The sequence below is a fragment of the Equus przewalskii genome, chromosome 9, assembly GCF_037783145.1.
Source record: "Equus przewalskii isolate Varuska chromosome 9, EquPr2, whole genome shotgun sequence".
NCBI lineage: Eukaryota > Metazoa > Chordata > Mammalia > Perissodactyla > Equidae > Equus > Equus przewalskii.
Genome location: NC_091839.1, coordinates 65285592 through 65303813, shown reverse-complemented (window position 1 = coordinate 65303813; position 18222 = coordinate 65285592). Strand labels below are relative to the sequence as shown.

At 37.4% G+C, this 18222-nt stretch overlaps 1 non-coding gene across 1 annotated transcript; it reads right to left on the bottom strand.

Annotated features, from left to right (window-relative positions):
- Positions 1-16504: 16504 nt before the first annotated feature.
- LOC139073746 (U6 spliceosomal RNA) lies at positions 16505-16611 on the bottom strand. Its single transcript, XR_011522734.1, has one exon. It is a non-coding gene; the product is annotated as a U6 spliceosomal RNA (small nuclear RNA).
- Between the last annotated feature and the right edge of the window lie 1611 nt (positions 16612-18222).

The window sequence follows — 18222 nt, the reverse complement described above, 5'->3', positions numbered from 1 at the left end:
CGTCTCCAATTCGGTTTATAAATAGCCCTCCTGAGCGATTAGAGAGTTTCTTTAATTAACTATGATGTAATTTATTTTAAAGAAAATTAAAAAAAATAAAGACACTTAGTCCAGTGTTAGGTGAGCCTCTTTTTAGGGGCCGGGCTGCCGTGTGGCTGAGCTCGGCAGGCTGCTGGAGCCTCCGAGGATTTAGGCGCACAGGTGAAGCAGAACGTCCTTCCCACCCCTACTCCAACCCTGCCTCCCCCCCCACCCCCCGCCCGGGAGTTTTGGAGAAGGGCCACAACCGCTTATCTGTATATCCTCTGGGGCAAAAGAGTGAACCGTCACCCAGAGAGCCACAATACGCCCTCTTGGGCGTGGGGAGTGGGTGTTCAAGTCTCAGCCTCGCTCGCCCCCGCGGGGCACTCCAGCTGGTGGGGGCCACTCCGCCCTGCCAGGCGCCAGGACCTGGATCGGCCTTGCCCGGCCTGTGCGCCCAGGGTCAGGACTAAGGACACCGCAGGAGCCGGAGTGCCCAAGCAGCCACCGCGCCCCGGAGAGATCGCTGCCAGTAGACGCGGCCACCGCGGGTCACACTCCTTCCTTTCGCGCAGGTCCCGCTGTCCATCCTTGGACGCAGAAGTTCTTCTTTGGCTTCCTCCAGTTAGGGTATCTCTGGGCCGGAGCACCTGTCGCTGGAGCATCTGTCGCGGCGCGCGCTCCATCCCGCTCAGCCCAGCCTCGGCAGCGTGACAGGTGGCCCGCAAAACAGCGTGGGGAGAGCGACGGAGGCGAGCAGCGGATCGCACGTCTAGCCAGCACTCGGAAGCTTGAGTTTAGTCCTCGCTCACTTCCCCGTAGCCAGCTCCTATGCCCTGTACCCGCTCATTTTGACATTTTTATTTGACTTTGGCCATAGGACTAGAAGAATTTGGATTTCCCCACAAATTTAGGAGAAAATAACGACAATTTCTCCGAATCCAGCAAGGCTCAGCAAAATGTTAATTATTTTTGAAAAGGATTTATAGGAGCAGCGATTTCCTACCTTTTGAACTAAGAAAATGAAAAGAATGTGATGCCAGTGCCTAAGGCTGGTTTCTGTCCACATTTCTCAATCTCCTCTTACTTGAAACAGTTTGTAAAAACCTCGATGAAGCTAAGAAAGGTACTGGCTGCACAGGAATTTAAAGGAAGTGAATATCAATCTCTAATTTAGGCAGGAAAACAGTCCCCTCTCCCCGCAAATCCAAGGTCAAGGAAGAAAAATAAACAGTCTGTGGTTTTAAAATATGCCCATAGATTGGAGCAAGTTGTCTTCTGTATATCTGAAAAGCTGTCATTTACACGAAGGTGGTATTTCTCCATCTGATGAGACAGCTTCTTGTTTCTATGCTGAAGTGGAAAGTAAAACACAGCTAAATTTAAACTCTTTGACTCTCCCAGCTATTCAAACCACCGGGACGTTAATACGTGAAAGAACACAAGTTTTAATTCAGAACCTTGGGAATGGGCTATAGAGGTGGGAGGAGAAAACTGGGGGAAAATTCTCTCACCTTTCTGCTTTCTCTCCCTCTCCCCCAGTTAATTTAGAAAAGTTAGACCAAACAGTTAAATGTCCCCGATCTTGGGTTCTGCGGACAAAAGTATCAACACCCCCAGAAAGATCAACTCTTACCGATTGCATCTAATCTTTTAACTTTCCAATTGGGTAAAGGGAATATCAAAACTCCTTTAGAAATGGATTCCACTTTATGAGAGCTTCCTGGCAGTATACTGAGCTGCCAGGAGCGAGTTTGCCATACGAAAATAAATTCCACCAAGTTTCCTTTTAGTATCTTGGTTCTAGTGTACAATTTTGGCAATATCTAGAACCGTGAAAATAAAAGCTGCCTTTATTCTCTTTTGAATGAATACATGTTTCAAGATAGCATCACAATGATATACTTTTTTCTTCAGAAGGACTGCCTCTCATTTTTTCTCAGCTAACTGACTTCATTACCTTCTGAATTCTTCTGTCCACCTCTGTCATCTTATTCTGAAAACTGCAAAGCAGTGGCTTTAAAGAAAGGATGTATGAATAAAACGAATTTGGAAAACTGATCTGCAGCCACCCTAGGTACTGCCTAGCCTGCAATTTATTTGGATCACTGATTGTTGGCATTTTATGTTTCCTTGTGTGGCCAGCCAAAGAGGATGAACATGATGGTAACCTCATAGAGTTTCTTTTTCTCCTAACCCCCCCCCACCCCACCCCCCGCACTTCCCTATTTTACAGAGCGGAGATGTGTTTGGAATTTGGAGAGTAGTGAACTTTATTGTGTGGATTCCAGCTATTAGTAGTATTAGTTGAAAATATGTCTGCAAAAGCCAGATTTTTGAGCATAATGTGTTATTTAGCAATGATACTCTAGTAACTAATGGAGAGTCTGAATGGTGATTTTATTTTAAGTAAACAAAGAAAAAGAGAAATTCCTGTACTCTGAAACCTTACTAAAAAGCTAAGTGTAGGAATTCCAGTTTGGATTAGTGAAAAACCAGGAAAAAGAGAGTTCAATTATTTCATACAAACTTTTATGAAAAGTTTAAAATTAGCTTTTAATGTTTTCAAGTAAAAATCCTCCATGGTCTGTCCTAATGAATAGATGAGACTACTTTGTAATTATTGACATGTATTTAATTATTATAAGAATGTTAAACTTTTCCTCCTTCATATTTAAAAGACTATTTTCGTGTTATGTACAAGTCAACTTTAGCTTAGGTGAAATAATCACAACTTTCTGAGTTTAGTTTTCTCTTGAATTCGTGTCAATGTCTAGTTCTAAGATTGAGAAATATATTTAATACCGTATTCATCTTTCAGAAATGAGTTTTTTCATGAGTCTCTGTGAAATATTTAGTATAAAGATATTATTACACCAATTCAATTCGTATGACTCAAACCTTTAAAAATGATAACATACAGATGACAAGAAGAAAAATTTGGAATAGATGTGTGTAGAATATTTTGGCTTGTTATATTTTTACAAGAGAGGAAAAGCTAAAATGAAATTTACATTCTCTGCTATTTACTTGGACACAAAGAGTTAAGTCAGAGAGCATGTATCAATTATTTCTTTATAGGAAGTAGTTGTTTTTCATCTTTACTTGGCTGGAAAAGTCACTCTAATTGCCTTTGATTTCTGATCATAGTGAAAAAATTGTTTTGTCTTTAACAATACACAGTTTCGAGGTAGCCTAGATACTAGCATATCTGTGACCTTCCTTTTGTAAAATAAGAGGGCATAGAGGAATTTGCAGATTCAGAAGGTGGAAGTAGACTGAAGGATTTAGAGTGTTGACAGAGATATTTGACAGTATTGGTGTTGATCCATTCCCAAACTTCTGTTTATAAACTTCATTTCAGCAGGATGCTAAAGGGATTAAACAGAGACCACAGCAATAACAGACAGAAGGTGAAGATATCCATCTGAGTGTGATGTCCTGTCGCATGCTTCAAGAGGTCTCGAAAGAGCTTCTTACAAACTCATTCATAGGAAATTTCTCTTGGCATGTGTGGAGGAACTTGTAGCACTGACTGATAGACTGGCATTGTCTGTCTTTAATTTCTTTGGTTATTGTGACTGATATTTAAGCAAATTTTGTCATGACAAAAATTAGGTTTAACTGTGATTTAAGTACAACGTGTAGTATGAGGTTTGATGATACATCAAGGCACTTAGCCTAGCCGACCCCAAAGCAGACTGCACTTTTAATTTTTGTTCTTAACTTTATGCTATAAATACGGGGCATCATATTTTAAGGTGAAAGTCCAGTTGTTGACCATAAAATTTAAATTTCACCGATCGGTATTATTTTTTTCATTTTTCTTTATGAGAGGTGTGAATCACTCAAGTTGTAAAATAATCCAACTCATGACATTATCTGAAAAAATTATTGAAGTCCCAAAAACTTGAAATGTAAAATTTAAAGAATAGTATATTATTTTATATGCCACATGCAGAATATTGCCACACAGTGAATCAAAGTGGAAATTTGGCAGTTGTTCATATAATTTGGAATGAAAACCAGCTAAATATGACCAGGTAAGAAATCAAACTGAAAAATTCAGGTCTCAGAGTGAGCTTTCACCAAAGAAACTTCTTCCTATATTAGAAAAAATGAGTACTCATACCCATACTCCTATGAATACCTGATTCTTTCTCCAAACATATGTGTGCTCAGAATACGGCCATGACCTTAGTAATATCTGTTGGGGTTTGTAAATATTTTAAGAAGACAGTGATTTTGAAATAGTTCAAAATGAACATATATTTTTACCCCTTAGCTTTCTTTTTCTTTGTGGGTATTCAGTGGCAAAGTAAATTTGAAACCCTAATCTGCATCAATGTTTATAGCTTTGCCCCTGGGTATATGAGGGAGTGGCTATTGCAAGGCAGTGCTTCTTATTATTTTTAGCAATGAATGTGTTACGACAGCCTTTCAGTAATGCAGCATAACTCCATTACTAAACAACTATTGTTTTTAGAAAAATAGACTGTATCTGTGCATTTCAAATGAAGCACTAAATTAAAGCAACAGCACCGATAAGTTTAAGAGAAACAAAGGTCTTTTTTCCATCGGGTAGTAGACCTGAAGGCTTGGAAGAATTGTTTCAACAGAAAGGAAATTCTGATTGTAGCTGTCAAAAAGAAGATATTTCAAAGCACTTGTCAAGTAGTTATATAGGCAAGTAGCTGGAGAACTGGAAAGAACCATCGGCTCTTAAAGGGGAGAGGAAAGGTGGAAGGGCATGAGGCTGATTGCCACCTTTGAAACACACGAGGGAGCAGACTTAATCCCTGGGTGCCTGTAGCTCTAAAGGTCAAATACTTTGGGAACTCAGTCCACTGACCACATTTCCTGGGACATTACCCTGCCTTCTCTGTGAAAGCAATACAGCCTCATCCCAACTATCTTAGTTACTTTCTTAAGAACGGAGGAGGCAGAAGAGTAGCATGAAAGGAGTGATGGACTGGATATCAAGACACTGGGTTCTGGGCCATGGTGTGAAATGTTGTGACCCTTTAAGCCCTTGGTTTGTTCATCTATACAATGAAGAAACTGGACTAGATGATCCCATCTAAGACATTTATGTCTCCAAACTCTGAAATTGGAACAAACTCATGTTTGATTTGAAAACAGTGTATAATATTTACAAATATTTCCAATGTGAGTGTTATTTCCAGCCTAAGATCCTTCTTGAAAATAGCACATTATAAAGTTCACTTGCAAATGAATAGTTCTGTGTTCCCATATTCTCACCAAGCAGGGGCCTATTCTTAAAGTTTGAACAGAATTAGTTAGCCAGAGACCCTTTAGAATTCCAGGGAAATGTAATATGAAAGGGAGTTGTGTCTTCCAAGCATCGGGTGAGTGAAGTTATCTCTGGTATGTAATATTGGAAGCAAAATTGCCCATTATGTCTCCTTTCTGTAGGCCCAAGTACACGTATGTACATCCAGCACCTGCTCCTTGGGAAATAAAAGTTCAATCTTTCTGAACTTTCATGAGACTGAGTACAGAAGATAACCATTCCTTTATTTGGTAAAGTTGGGGCTTTGAAACTAGAACTTTTTCATTTTTATCATATTATATAATTACTGTATAATTCAATGTGCAGTAATATATAGCTTATTTAATAGAGGAAATAAATGTACTAGAATTGTTAGTTATAACATCCTGTTTGGTGACGAGTATCCACAAATTCCCCCACCCAGGACAGGTGAATGATTAAATACTAGATTTCTGGAAGAAAATGAGGGACAACACAGTATGTTAGGAGTCTTAGCTTAGATAGGAATTTTGTTATTTTGTTTATCCTAAAGAACATTTGAAAATTGCTTTCTGTAGAGATGACAGTGAGCGTACCATTAAATTCAACACTTTTGCTTCAAACCCATAGAAATAATAAAGAAAGTGTAGAAAGAGATAACCAGAAAACACGACTGGATCCCCAAACAAACATTCTAAGGCAAAAAATAAAGAAACTCAAAGCCACAAGCAGGGCTGATGCCCAGGGCTTGCTGGTCTCTGGGCTGGAGGCTGGCAACCAGGCTTTTGACTCCTGCAGGGGAATGGGACCACAAGTTCTGAGCTGGGCTCACCACCTGAAACCAAGGCTTGTTCTGGGGCTCTCACACCCACAAAGAGGCTGAAAAAATGGCTGCTGATCTGTTGCCATGCCTATATCTATATTAAAGCTCTCATCTGGGCTAGGCAGGAGGAAAAAAACAGCCTCATGACCAAGAACTGGACTAGACGGCCTTTGACTCCGTGCCTGGATTTTCATTGTCTTTGTTATCACAGTGAAGCTCTTAAAAACACACGTAAGACCAGGCTGTGGTCTAAGATGTGTGCATGTGGTGGTGGGAGGGGTGGGTGGAGGTGACTGGAAAAGTCTTAGCAGGGAGGGCAAAGGTGTAAATACTTATATACTAAAATACGTTACTGTTATTTAGTCAGAGCTTATCATGTGAGGAAAAAGTACCTCTCAAACACAGACATACGTATTTTTGTGTGTATATATGTTTACATATCTATTTGTGTGTATAGTGTGTGTGTGTGTATAAATATGCATATATATATCTCCAAAAAAATCAGGGTTCTCTTAGCAAGAGAAAAAGGGAGGATGATATTGGGTAGACAACTAAGAGTATCTTGTATGAATTAAAGAGACGTTTAAAATTCTATTGTTTCATTGAAAAGACAACATATAACATTGTTCTACAGAATCTACAGACAAGCTTTACCAAATCCTCTGTTTTACACAGTGTTTGAGAGAATAGAAAAGGTCTTGATGTCAAAATTGGACAAAGAAACAAGAAAAGTTATTGACCAATATCACTGAGAAACACCGATGCAAAAATTCTAAATAGAATACTCTATCAATTTGGTTTCAGCAGCATTTAGATGAAGAAACATTGTGACCACATAGAAGGGTTTTATCTAGGAATTCAAGGGCAGAAAATCTATTAATTGGAACATTTCACATTAGCAGATAAAAGAAGAAAAAACCCCAATTATCTCAATGGATGCGAAAAAGCATTCAGTGAAACTTAACCCTCATTCGTTATAAAAACCAAAACAGACAGGAACTTTCTTAATTTGATTACGGGTAGTCATCAGAAATATACTGTAAAAATCATACATAATGGATAAATTTTAGAAACTTTTCCATTAAAGATTAGAACAAGATAAGGATGCTTACTATCATTACTTCTGGTCAACATTATACAGGTCATCCTCAAGCCAATCTCATAAGACAGGGGCATAAAATAGGCACGAGAATTTGAAAGGAAGAGACCAAACGTCCTTATTTGTAAACAATGTGATTGTATACTTAGAAACTTTAAGATATTAGTCTTACTAATAGTGATAACCAGAGTAATGAAAGTTAAACCAATAACTTTTACAACGACTTGGATTGGAAAAAAATTAAAAAGTCTAACAATCCCAAATCTTGGCAAAGATGTGGAACAAAGGAAATTTTCAAACATTTTTGACAAGAACATAAATTGACACGGTCAATTTTGAAAGAACTTTGGCAATATATAGCATTGTCTTGAAGATTCATATGACATTCAATCCAGCAATTTCATTTATAGATATGTTTTCCAGAGAATTTCATGCACATGAGCACAAAGGATTATGTATAAGAAGTGTCTTTGAAGCATTAATTGTAATAGCAAAAACGAAACAAAACATAACAACCCCCCCTCAAAACCCCAAAGCAAAACAAAACCCAAACAGCTTACAAAAGTGGAAGGAATAAATTATAATATATTTATACAATATACAATACTCTACAGCAGATAGAACTGATGACTTATAATTACATGTATCAACATGGTTAAATCTCAACAGTACTGTCAAAAAATACAAAGTGGATGATAGAAAAAATACAAAACAGGATGATACTGTTTGTTTGAAAACCTGTGAAACAATGCCATATGGTTCTAAGGGGATATATATAGGCACTAATAATATGAAAATTGCAAGAGAAATATGAGTGTTAATTTCAGGATAATGGTACCACTGGGAAGAGATGGAGATGGGAATAAGAAAGCTGCACAGGAGACTTCTATGATGCAAAACAATCTAAGTCAAACATAGCAAAGTTTAATAGGTCTGGGGAATGGGTACAGGAGTGTTTTTATGTTGTTTTCTGTATATTTCCTTTGAAATATTTTACAAGATGTATAAGCAAGAATTATTATATATCTCTAGAGGAAAGTTTTGGGTGCTTCCTTAAGATGAGGTAATTTTTTTCTCTTAACTGTTGAATGAAGTTTGAAATGCATTTATCTGAGAGAGAGATAAAAAATATCTGTCTCTTGGAGTTTCTGAAAACCTACACCCCACTACTTCAAGGTATACTTATGCATATAAATTATTTAGGAAGCCAAAGAAATAGTTGAATTTTCCAGTTAATCAATAGATTGATTTATACCTCTAGTTTCTTTGCGTAAAGGCTCTTTAGGCCATTAGTTCACTTAAGAAAAACTTCTATAGTTCAAATAACAACAAAAAGGTCTTTTGGGCATTCTAAATCGTCAGGGCTCCTAACAATTAATTTACATGTCACTGACACTATATTTTAGCAATAGCTTTAATAATAGATAACATTTTTGAATACTTAGTAGGCACTTTACACATATTTTATTCAATCTTTCTAATAGCCCTATTATCTTCATTTTATATTATAGGGAGCTGATGTTTAGGAGTGTAATAATCTTTTTGAGGCCACAGAGACAAAAAATGGGAAAGACAGTACTCAAATTTGGGTTTTACTGATTTCACAACCTCTTCTCTAAAAGCTGGCTAGCACAGGTTCTCACTGAGAGTCACAAAAAGGATTTACTTAGATTTATGTTTTGTCTAGGGAATTGCTCCATAAACACTCAATTAAGATCTTAATGGTTGTATAATGTTCCAGTATTTACTTAACAGGGGCTGGGGTTTAAACATCTGTTAATATCTTAGACCTTGATAAACACTGAACTGTACAAGTAACTTGAAGGTACTAACGAGATTTCAACAAGTTTATCAGAGCAACATTCTTTGTATTTATTTTCTTCTTGTGTATAACAGATATGCCCTCATTATAGTCCGACTATAAGAAACTAAATTTGTAAATTACCTCTGTTACATGAAATTAGAGGCTACTGGCTATTTTTCTTAGGTTTATTTTGAACTAGATATTCTTATATTTTGTAAACAATAATAAAGGTCAGAGTCCCATGGGATAAGTGTAAAAATCATAACCTGAGTTCTGACCACCGCAAAATGAAGACCTGATCTATAAAATTCAGAGATTTAACAGAGTGAGAAAAGTATCTGAATTTTTTTTTTTTTGAGGAAGATTAGCCCTGAGCTAACATCTGCTGCCAATCCTCCTCTTTTTCCCGAGGAAGACTGGCCCTGAGCTAACATCCGTGCCCATCTTCCTCTACTTTACATGAGGGACGCCTGCCACAGCATGGCTTGCCAAGTGGTGCCATGTCTGCACCTGGGATCTGAACCGGTGAACCCTGGGCCACCGAAGCGGAACGTGTGAACTTAACCACTGCGCCACCAGGCCAGCCCCTGAATTTTTTTTTTTTTTATTAATGTTATGATAGATTACAACCTTGTGAGATTTCAGTTGTACATTATTGTTAGTCATGTTGTGGGTACACCTCTTCCCCCTTTGTGCCCTCCCCCCTCCCCCCCTTTTCCCTGGTAACCACCGATCAGATCTCCTTGTCAATATGTTAACTTCCACCTATGAGTGGAGTCATACAGAGTTCGTCTTTCTCTGACTGGCTTATTTTGCTTAACATAATACCCTCGAGGTCCATCCACGTTGCTGCGAATGGGCCAATTTTGTCTTTTTTAATGGCTGAGTAGTATTCCATTGTGTATATATACCATATCTTCTTTATCCAATCATCAGTTTCTGGGCATGTAGGTTGGTTCCATGTCTTGGCTATTGTAAATAATGCTGCGATGAATATAAGGGTGCAAGGGACTCTTGGGATTTCTGATTTCAGGTTCTTAGGATAGATACCCAGTAATGGGATGGCTGGGTCATATGGTATTTCTATTTTTAACTTTTTGAGAAATCTCCATACTGTTTTCCATAGTGGCTGTACCAGTTTGCATTCCCACCAACAGTGTATGAGGGTTCCTTTTTCTCCACAACCTCTCCAACATTTGTCGCTCTTGGTTTTGTATGTTTTTGCCAATCTAACGGGTGTAAGGTGATATCTTAGTGTAGTTTTGATTTGCATTTCCCTGATGATTAGCGATGATGAACATCTTTTCATGTGTCTGTTGGCCATATTTATATCTTCTTTTGAGAAATGTCTGTTCATGTCCTCTGCCCATTTTCTGATCGGGTTGTTTGCTTTTTTGTTGTTAAGCAGTGTGAATTCTTTGTATATTATGGAGATTAACCCTTTGTTGGATAAGTGGCTTGTAAATATTTTTTCCCAATTAGTGAGCTTTTTTTTTGTTTCAATCCTGTTTTCCCTTGCCTTGAAGAAGCTCTTTAGTCTGATGAAGTCCCGTGTGTTTATTCTTTCTATTGTTTCCCTCAACTGAGGAGTTATAGTGTCCGAAAAGATTCTTTTGAAACTGATGTCAAAGAGTGTACTGCCTATATTCTCTTCTAGAAGACTTATTGTTTCCGGCCTAATCTTTAGGTCTTTGATCCATTTTGAGTTTATTTTGGTGTGTGGTGAAAAAGAATGGTCAATTTTCAATCTTTTGCATGTGGCTGTCCAGTTTTCTCAGCACCATTTGTTGAAGAGACTTTCTTTTCTCCATTGTAGGCCCTCTGCTCCTTTGTCAAAGATTAGCTGTCCATAGATGTGTGGTTTTATCTCTGGGCTTTCAATTCTGTTCCATTGATCTGTGGACCTGTTTTTGTACCAGTACCATGCTGTTTTGATCACTGTAGCTTTGTAGTATGTTTTGAAATCGGGGATTATGATTCTGCTGGCTTTGTTTTTCTTGCTCAGGATTGCTTTAGCAATTCGCGGTCTTTTGTTGCCCCATATGAATTTTAGGATTCCTTGTTCAATTTCTGTGAAGAATGTTCTTGGGATTCTGATTGGGATAGCATCGAATCTGTAGATTGCTTTAGGTAGTATGGACATTTTAACTATGTTTATTCTTCCAATCCATGTGCATGGAATGTCTTTCCATCTCTTTATGTCGTCGTCAATTTCTTTCAAGAAAGTCTTGTAGTTTTCATTGTATAGATCCTTCACTTCCTTGGTTAAGTTTATCCCAAGGTATTTTATTCTTTTCGTTGCGATTGTGAATGGGATTGAGTTCTTGAGTTCTTTTTCTGTTAGTTCATTGTTAGTGTATAGAAATGCTACTGATTTATGTATGTTGATTTTATACCCTGCTACTTTGCTGTATGATTATTTCTAATAGTTTTTCTAGGGATTCTTTGGGGTTTTCTATACATAAGATCATGTCATCTGCAAACAGTGAGAGTTTTACTTCTTCATTACCTATTTGGATTCCTTTTATTTCTTTTTCCTGCCGAATTGCTCTGGCCAACACCTCCAGTATTATGTTGAATAGGAGTGGTGAAAGTGGACACCCTTGTCTTGTTCCTGTCCTCAGAGGGATGGCTTTCAGTTTTTGTCCATTGAGTATGATGTTGCCAGCCCCTGAATTTTTAAATAAAGTATTTCCTTGCCTATTTCCCTTAGTTTTATCATTTGTGATGGACATCCTTAAACAATATATTGCTTAGTTTTATCTGTTTATGAACTTCATGTAAATCGATTCATGTGGCATGTAGTCTTCTGTGACCTGCTTCTTTGACTCAAATTTATGCTTTTGCTATTCATCCATGTTGACATGTAAAACTGTAGTCCATTTATTTGCTGCTGGGTACACTGCTATATAATAGTCTATTGTAGAGAATAAAACTACACTTTGTTCTATTGTTAAGAGGCATTTGAGTTGTTTACAATTTTTTTGATATTGATAAAACATCCAGCTTTGACTATATCTCCTGGTACATATCTCTTGTACATAAATGTACAAGAATTTCTCTAAAGTATATATCTGGGAGTAAAATTACTAGTTATAGGTTTTATACATGTTTGACTTTTTAAAGTAAAGCCAAAATGTTTTTCTAATTGATTGTATCCCTTTATACTCCCACCAGTGGGGGATGAGAGTTCCCGTTTCTAAACATTCTTGCCAGCACACGATCTTGTCGATTTCTAAATTGGCTGATATGCTATGTGTATGTTGGAATCTTAAATACATTGTCATTTTCCTGATTACCGATGGCAATGAGCCATTAATGTTTCCTCTTCTGTGAAATGTCAGTTATGTATTTTGCACATTTTTTTATACTTGGTTACTTATCTTTTTCTTTTAAATTCATAGGAGTTTTACGTATATATTGGATACTAATCCTTTGTTATATGTAATGTAAGTATCTTCTCTCATTTGTGACTTGTCTTTCTGCTCCTTTATGGTTTCTTTTGACAGAATCTTTTCATTTTAAGGCTGAAAAATTATCATTTTTTTCTTTTTTTGTTGCATTTTGCTTATTAAATTCTTCTCTGAGATGACAATATTGCTCTATTTTCTAAACATTTTGGATTTTTCCTTTCACACTTATTCCTCTAATTCACCAGAAATTATTTTCAGTAGTTTTTAGCACAGTGTGAGATAGATATTTCAATTCATATTTTTCTATATGGGCAATCTATTGCCCCAGGAATATTGAACAGTATACTTTTCCCCCACAACTTACTGTCCGATGAAAATCAAGTTTTTATATATTCATGAGTTTATTTCTGGCATTACTTTTTTGTTAAATTGATTCTTTCTTCCTTTGCATATACCATACTATCTTAACTAGTGTAGCTTTACAATAAGTCTTTATACACAGTAGGGCATGTTCCTACACCTCGCTCGTTATCTTTAGAGTATCTTGACTATTGTGGGAGTTTCACATTACCATATAAAGTTTTTAATTAGCTTGCTAAGTTCCATGAAAAATCTTCTAGATCAATTTGGGGATAACTGACATCTTTTTACCATTGAGTGTTTTTTATGCAAGAACGTAAAATAATTGTCTATTCATTTGAGTCTTTCTAAATGTCTGTCAGGATGTATTCCTAGGCACTCTGCATTTTTTGTTGCTCTTGCTAATGGTATCTTTTTAAAATTAAATTTTCTAATTTATTGTTGAGAGATATTGTTTATTGATGAGAGATATCATTGTGCATTGACTTTTTTTTATGTCCAACCAGTTTGCTAAATTTGCTTATAAATATCAATGATTTACTTATAGACTTTTTGGGTATATTTCATGTGGACAATAATATCATCTGTAAGTGATGGCAATTTTCCATCTCACCGTGAGTTAACTGAGATGAGCAGAAAAATTTTCTCCTTAATCTGTTAATGTGGTGAATTTCATCAATTGATTTCCTAATATTACCAATCATGGTCGTGATGTCTCATCTTTTTCATACTTTTTTGGATTTGATTGCTAATATCCTGTTTAGGATTTTTTTAATCTATGTTCATGAATGAAATTGTATTGCTATTTTTCTGTCTTATAGTACGTTTAGCTGGTTTTGTTATCAAGACTATGCTAGCCTCATATAAAGAGTTAGGGATGTTTCCTCCTTTTTATTTTGTAAAAGAATTTGCTGACTGGAATATTCTAGCAAATATTGTTCGCAGAAGTCAACACCAAAGCATCCTCAGCTATTACTGAAGTTGTTTTAAAAGACATTGTATGTGCCTGTCTAAAGGACAATGAGATCTTTTCATCTTTAAAAGATTAGAGTTTGGGGCAACTACAGCAGCAGAGAAAGTATATCTATGGGTTGGATCTAGTAATGTTTATCTTTTCTTTTATTCTGTTATCTAGATTCTTCTGTATGATGAACGCAATTCATTTCTGTTCTGTGAGGTAGTTCACATTTGTATATGAAACCTAATAAAGGTTAGATACAAGAAAAATGGAGATATGATTCAACGTCTTCCAACTGGTCAGTAGTTTTGGAAAGTATCCAGCAATTTTAAAAAAAAGTTCTGCTTGTTAAAATTTGGGGATTTCCCTGCTGGGGAGGGTGGGTAGACTTGCAAGCTCTTTGGAAAATTGGCTTGAAGAATAACAATTGCACCTCAAGTTTCGTGATCCTCAGCTGCTGGAAAAGGAAGGAAATCTACTTTAGCTGAGGTAATCAAATACATTTTACTCTGACAGTCAGGGAGCACAGAGTACAACTATCTTCTTCAGGAACAAGTGTTCTTTGTTTATTGCCTGGTTGAAGCCCGCAGTTGTTAAATTGGGTCACCATATCAACTTATTCCAATGGATTATCATGGCAACCAATTCCGGACACATTCCCCATAAAACCTTTATTGTAAAGGATCAGCTCCTTCACAACTGCCAGAAGATTAGGTTACTTCTTGTAGTAACTGCTCATTTATGTTCTTCAGTCTCATAACAAGGACTTTTGAAACATTTTGCTGAACACATTCCATTGTTGCATCAACAAGCTAGTCTCCAAGGGAGAGCCCTTTCTAGTTTGCGTTAAATTTGAGACATAAGTGCGCTTCAGAATTTAAATGGAGTGGAATAAATAAGGGACCTGCAAAACTTGCATTTGCATTCCAGTCTAACTGCTGAGGTTTGTCAAGAGAGTCTGAAGTTATAGGAATTACTTACAGTTACTCTAGGCTTCCAATTCACAGTTATGATCTAACTAAATTTCATAGGTCATGTGTGGGGTGTCAAAAATTGAAGACCCAAGGAGTTGGAGAAAAATCACCAACCAAATTGCAGTATTGCAACATTTCTTTATATTTTCTTTCTTTCCCTTTTTCCTTGAGTACATTAAAAGAATTTTTAAGTTAAGGTACACTTTGCATACAGAAAATTTCACTCTTTGTAGTGTATACTGAATATGAGTTTTGACAAATGCGTGCAAGACTATAATCCCCATTGCAATTAAGCTATTGAACCACTACATCACTTAAAAAACTCCCCTCAAATTCCTTGGTAGTCGACCCCTGACCCATTTCATTCCCAGATGCTGGTTGCCACTGGCATCTACTCTGCCCCTGTAGTTTTATTCTTTCCAGAATGCCATATAAATGGAACACGCACTATGTGACCTTTCTTGGTGTGGCTTCTTTCACTCAGCAATATGCATTTGAGATTCACCTAGTTGATATGTGAATTAACAGCTTTTCCCTTTTCACTGCTGAGTAGTATTCCAATGTACTGATGTATCACAATGTGCTTAGCCATTCACCTGTTGAAGAACATTTGTTTTTTTTCTAGTTTTTGAATATTTCCTTTTTACTTTCCTTTTTTCTTTTTACTTTGTGTTAAGATTATGATAGCTTACAACCTTGTGAAATTTCAGTTGTACACTGTTGTCAGTCATGTTGTAGGTGCACCACTTCACCCTTTGTGCCCATCCCCCATGTCCCCTTTCCCCTGGTAACCACCAATCAGTTCTCTTTGTCTACATGTTTAACTTCCATCTATGAGTGGAGTCATGCAGAGTTCGTCTTTCTCTATCTGGCTTATTTCACTTAACGTAATATCCTCAAGGTCCATCCATGTTGTTGTGAATGGGACGATTTTCTCCTTTTATATGGCTGAGTAGTATTCCATTGTATATATATATACCATATCTTCTTTATCCAATCATCAGTTGATGGGCACTTAGGTTGCTTCCATGTCTTGGCTATTGTAAATAATGCTGCAATGAACATAGGGGTGCATGGGACTTTTGGAATTGCTGATTTCAAGTTCTTTGGATAGATACCCAGTAGTGGGATGGCTGGGTCATATGGTATTTCTATTTTTAATTTTTTGAGAAATCTCCATACTGTTTCCCATAGTGGCTGCACCAGTTTGCATTTCCACCAACAGTGTATGAGGATTCCTTTTCTCCACAACCTCTCCAACATTTGTCACTTTTTGTTTTGGTTATTTTTGCCGTTCTAACAGGTGTAAGGTGATATCTTAGTGTAGTTTTGATTTGCATTTCCCTGATGATTAGTGACGATGAGCATCTTTTCATGTGCCTATTGGCCATCCGTATATCTTCTTTGGAGAAATGTCTGTTCATGTCCCCTGCCCATTTTTTGATCGGGTTGTTTGATTTTTTGTTGTTGAGCTGTGTGAGTTCTTTATATAGTATGGAGATTAACCCTTTGTCAGATATATGACTTGCAAATATTTTTTCCTCAATTGGTGGGTTGTTTTTTTGTTTCAATCCTGTTTTCCCTTGCCTTGAGGAAGCTCTTTAGTCTGATGAAGTCCCATTTGTTTATTCTTTCTATTGTTTCCCTTGTCTGAGAAGACATGATGTCCAAAAAGATCCTTTCAATACTGATGTCAAAGAGTGTACTGCCTATATTCTCCTCTGGAAGCTGTATGATTTCAGGTCTAATCTTTAGGTCTTTGATCCATTTTGAGTTTATTAAAAATATGGAATGCTTCACGAATTTGCATGTCGTCCTTGTGCAGGGGCCATGCTAATCTTCTCTGTATCATTCCAATTTCAGTATATGTGCTGCCGAAGCGAGCACTCCTTTTTTTTTTTTTTTTTAAAGATTGGTCCTGAGCTAACATCTATTGCCAATCTTTTTTTGCTGCTTCTTCTCCCCAAAGCCCCCCAGTACATAGTTGTATATTCTAGTTGTAGGTCCTTCTAGTTCTGCTATGTTGGATGCTGCCTCAGCACGACCTGATGAGCGGTGCTAGGTCTGCGCCCAGGATCCCAACTGGTGAAACCCTGGGCCACCGAAGTGGAGTGCATGAACTTAACCACTTGGCCTTGTGGGCTGGGCGCCTCCCTTTTTTTTTTTTTTAAAGATCAAGCAGTAAGCCGCAATTTATGCAGGAATAAAACTTTTGGACAGCTTATTTCCCAGTCACATGGTGGGTCTCTCTTAGGCCTGAGATGTGAGCTGCCTTAGGTCTGGCTCTGAGTCTTACTCTTAGCTGTGCTTCCTTTTGATTTGCCTACTAAGTTTGAGAACTACTGTATTATGCTGCGCTTGGGACTGCCTTTTCAAACCTTTCCACAGAGTTCCAAAATCACTAATATTCTTTTCATGGAAGCATGACTTTATCTCAGAACTTAGGTTGAAATAATATATTCAGTGGTGTGGCTATTTGATCAATTTCTATGCTTCTCGTTTGCTTTTATGAGAGGGGGGACTATGTCTATGAGAGGGGGACCATGTCTCCTTTTGCCTGTCATTGTTATTCCAGGACCCAGCACAACAGGGACCCCACAGGAGGCTCTCAATGCATATTTGTGGAATATATTAATACTTGCACTATTACTCTACGGGATGATTTCCCTGTACGAATTTTGGAGAAAACTGAGTTAGTCTCTTTTCTACATCTCAAAATTATTCATTCATTAACTTATCTTTATTCTATCTGTCCAGCTATCTATCTATCTCTCTATTTATCATCTATCTATGTATCTTCATATCTTTCTACCTTTTTTCAGAGGAAGAAATTCTCTCCATGACTAACCCCCTTCTCATTTCCTCATTACCATTCTCATCATCTCACCACTCTCCCTAACTCCTTTGGTACCTTGTTTTATAAATCATCACAGTTTTCTTTTTCTTTTTTTTCCTCCCTCCAATTACTGCTTCCCTTCACCCTGGAAGCGTGAGGTCCCCCATGATCTGGGAGTCATCACTCCACTCGCAGGTAGCCGGGATTGTTTGGGGCTCCAAATCCCCAGAGCCTGGGAGATGTGAGTGTGTGGGTGGGAATGGAGGTGAGGAGGCACAGGAGGGGCACTAAATTAGGTGACCTGAGAAGCAGCACCTGAAGGGGAAAATTCCCTGGGGAGATTATTGATGTGATTGCTCAGTCTGAAGCAGAGGCAAGGAGAGAAGTATCCAACTTAGACCTCAGCACTCCTTTGAGTAAAACTCTGCCTTTTCTCAACATTCGTGGGGGCAGGGTGAGAGTACAAATGGAAGCTCATTTACCTTTTGTCTAAATATTTGAGTTAACAATCAAGCTAACAAACTGTTAAATGGAATAGAATCTATCTTCTTACCTTGAAAATATACTTTAATTAAAAAAAGTGTGAAGTCCTGTGTTTATCTGACTTAAATTAGACAAAAATAAATGACAATTGGATTTAATTATTATTGCACATGTTTAGG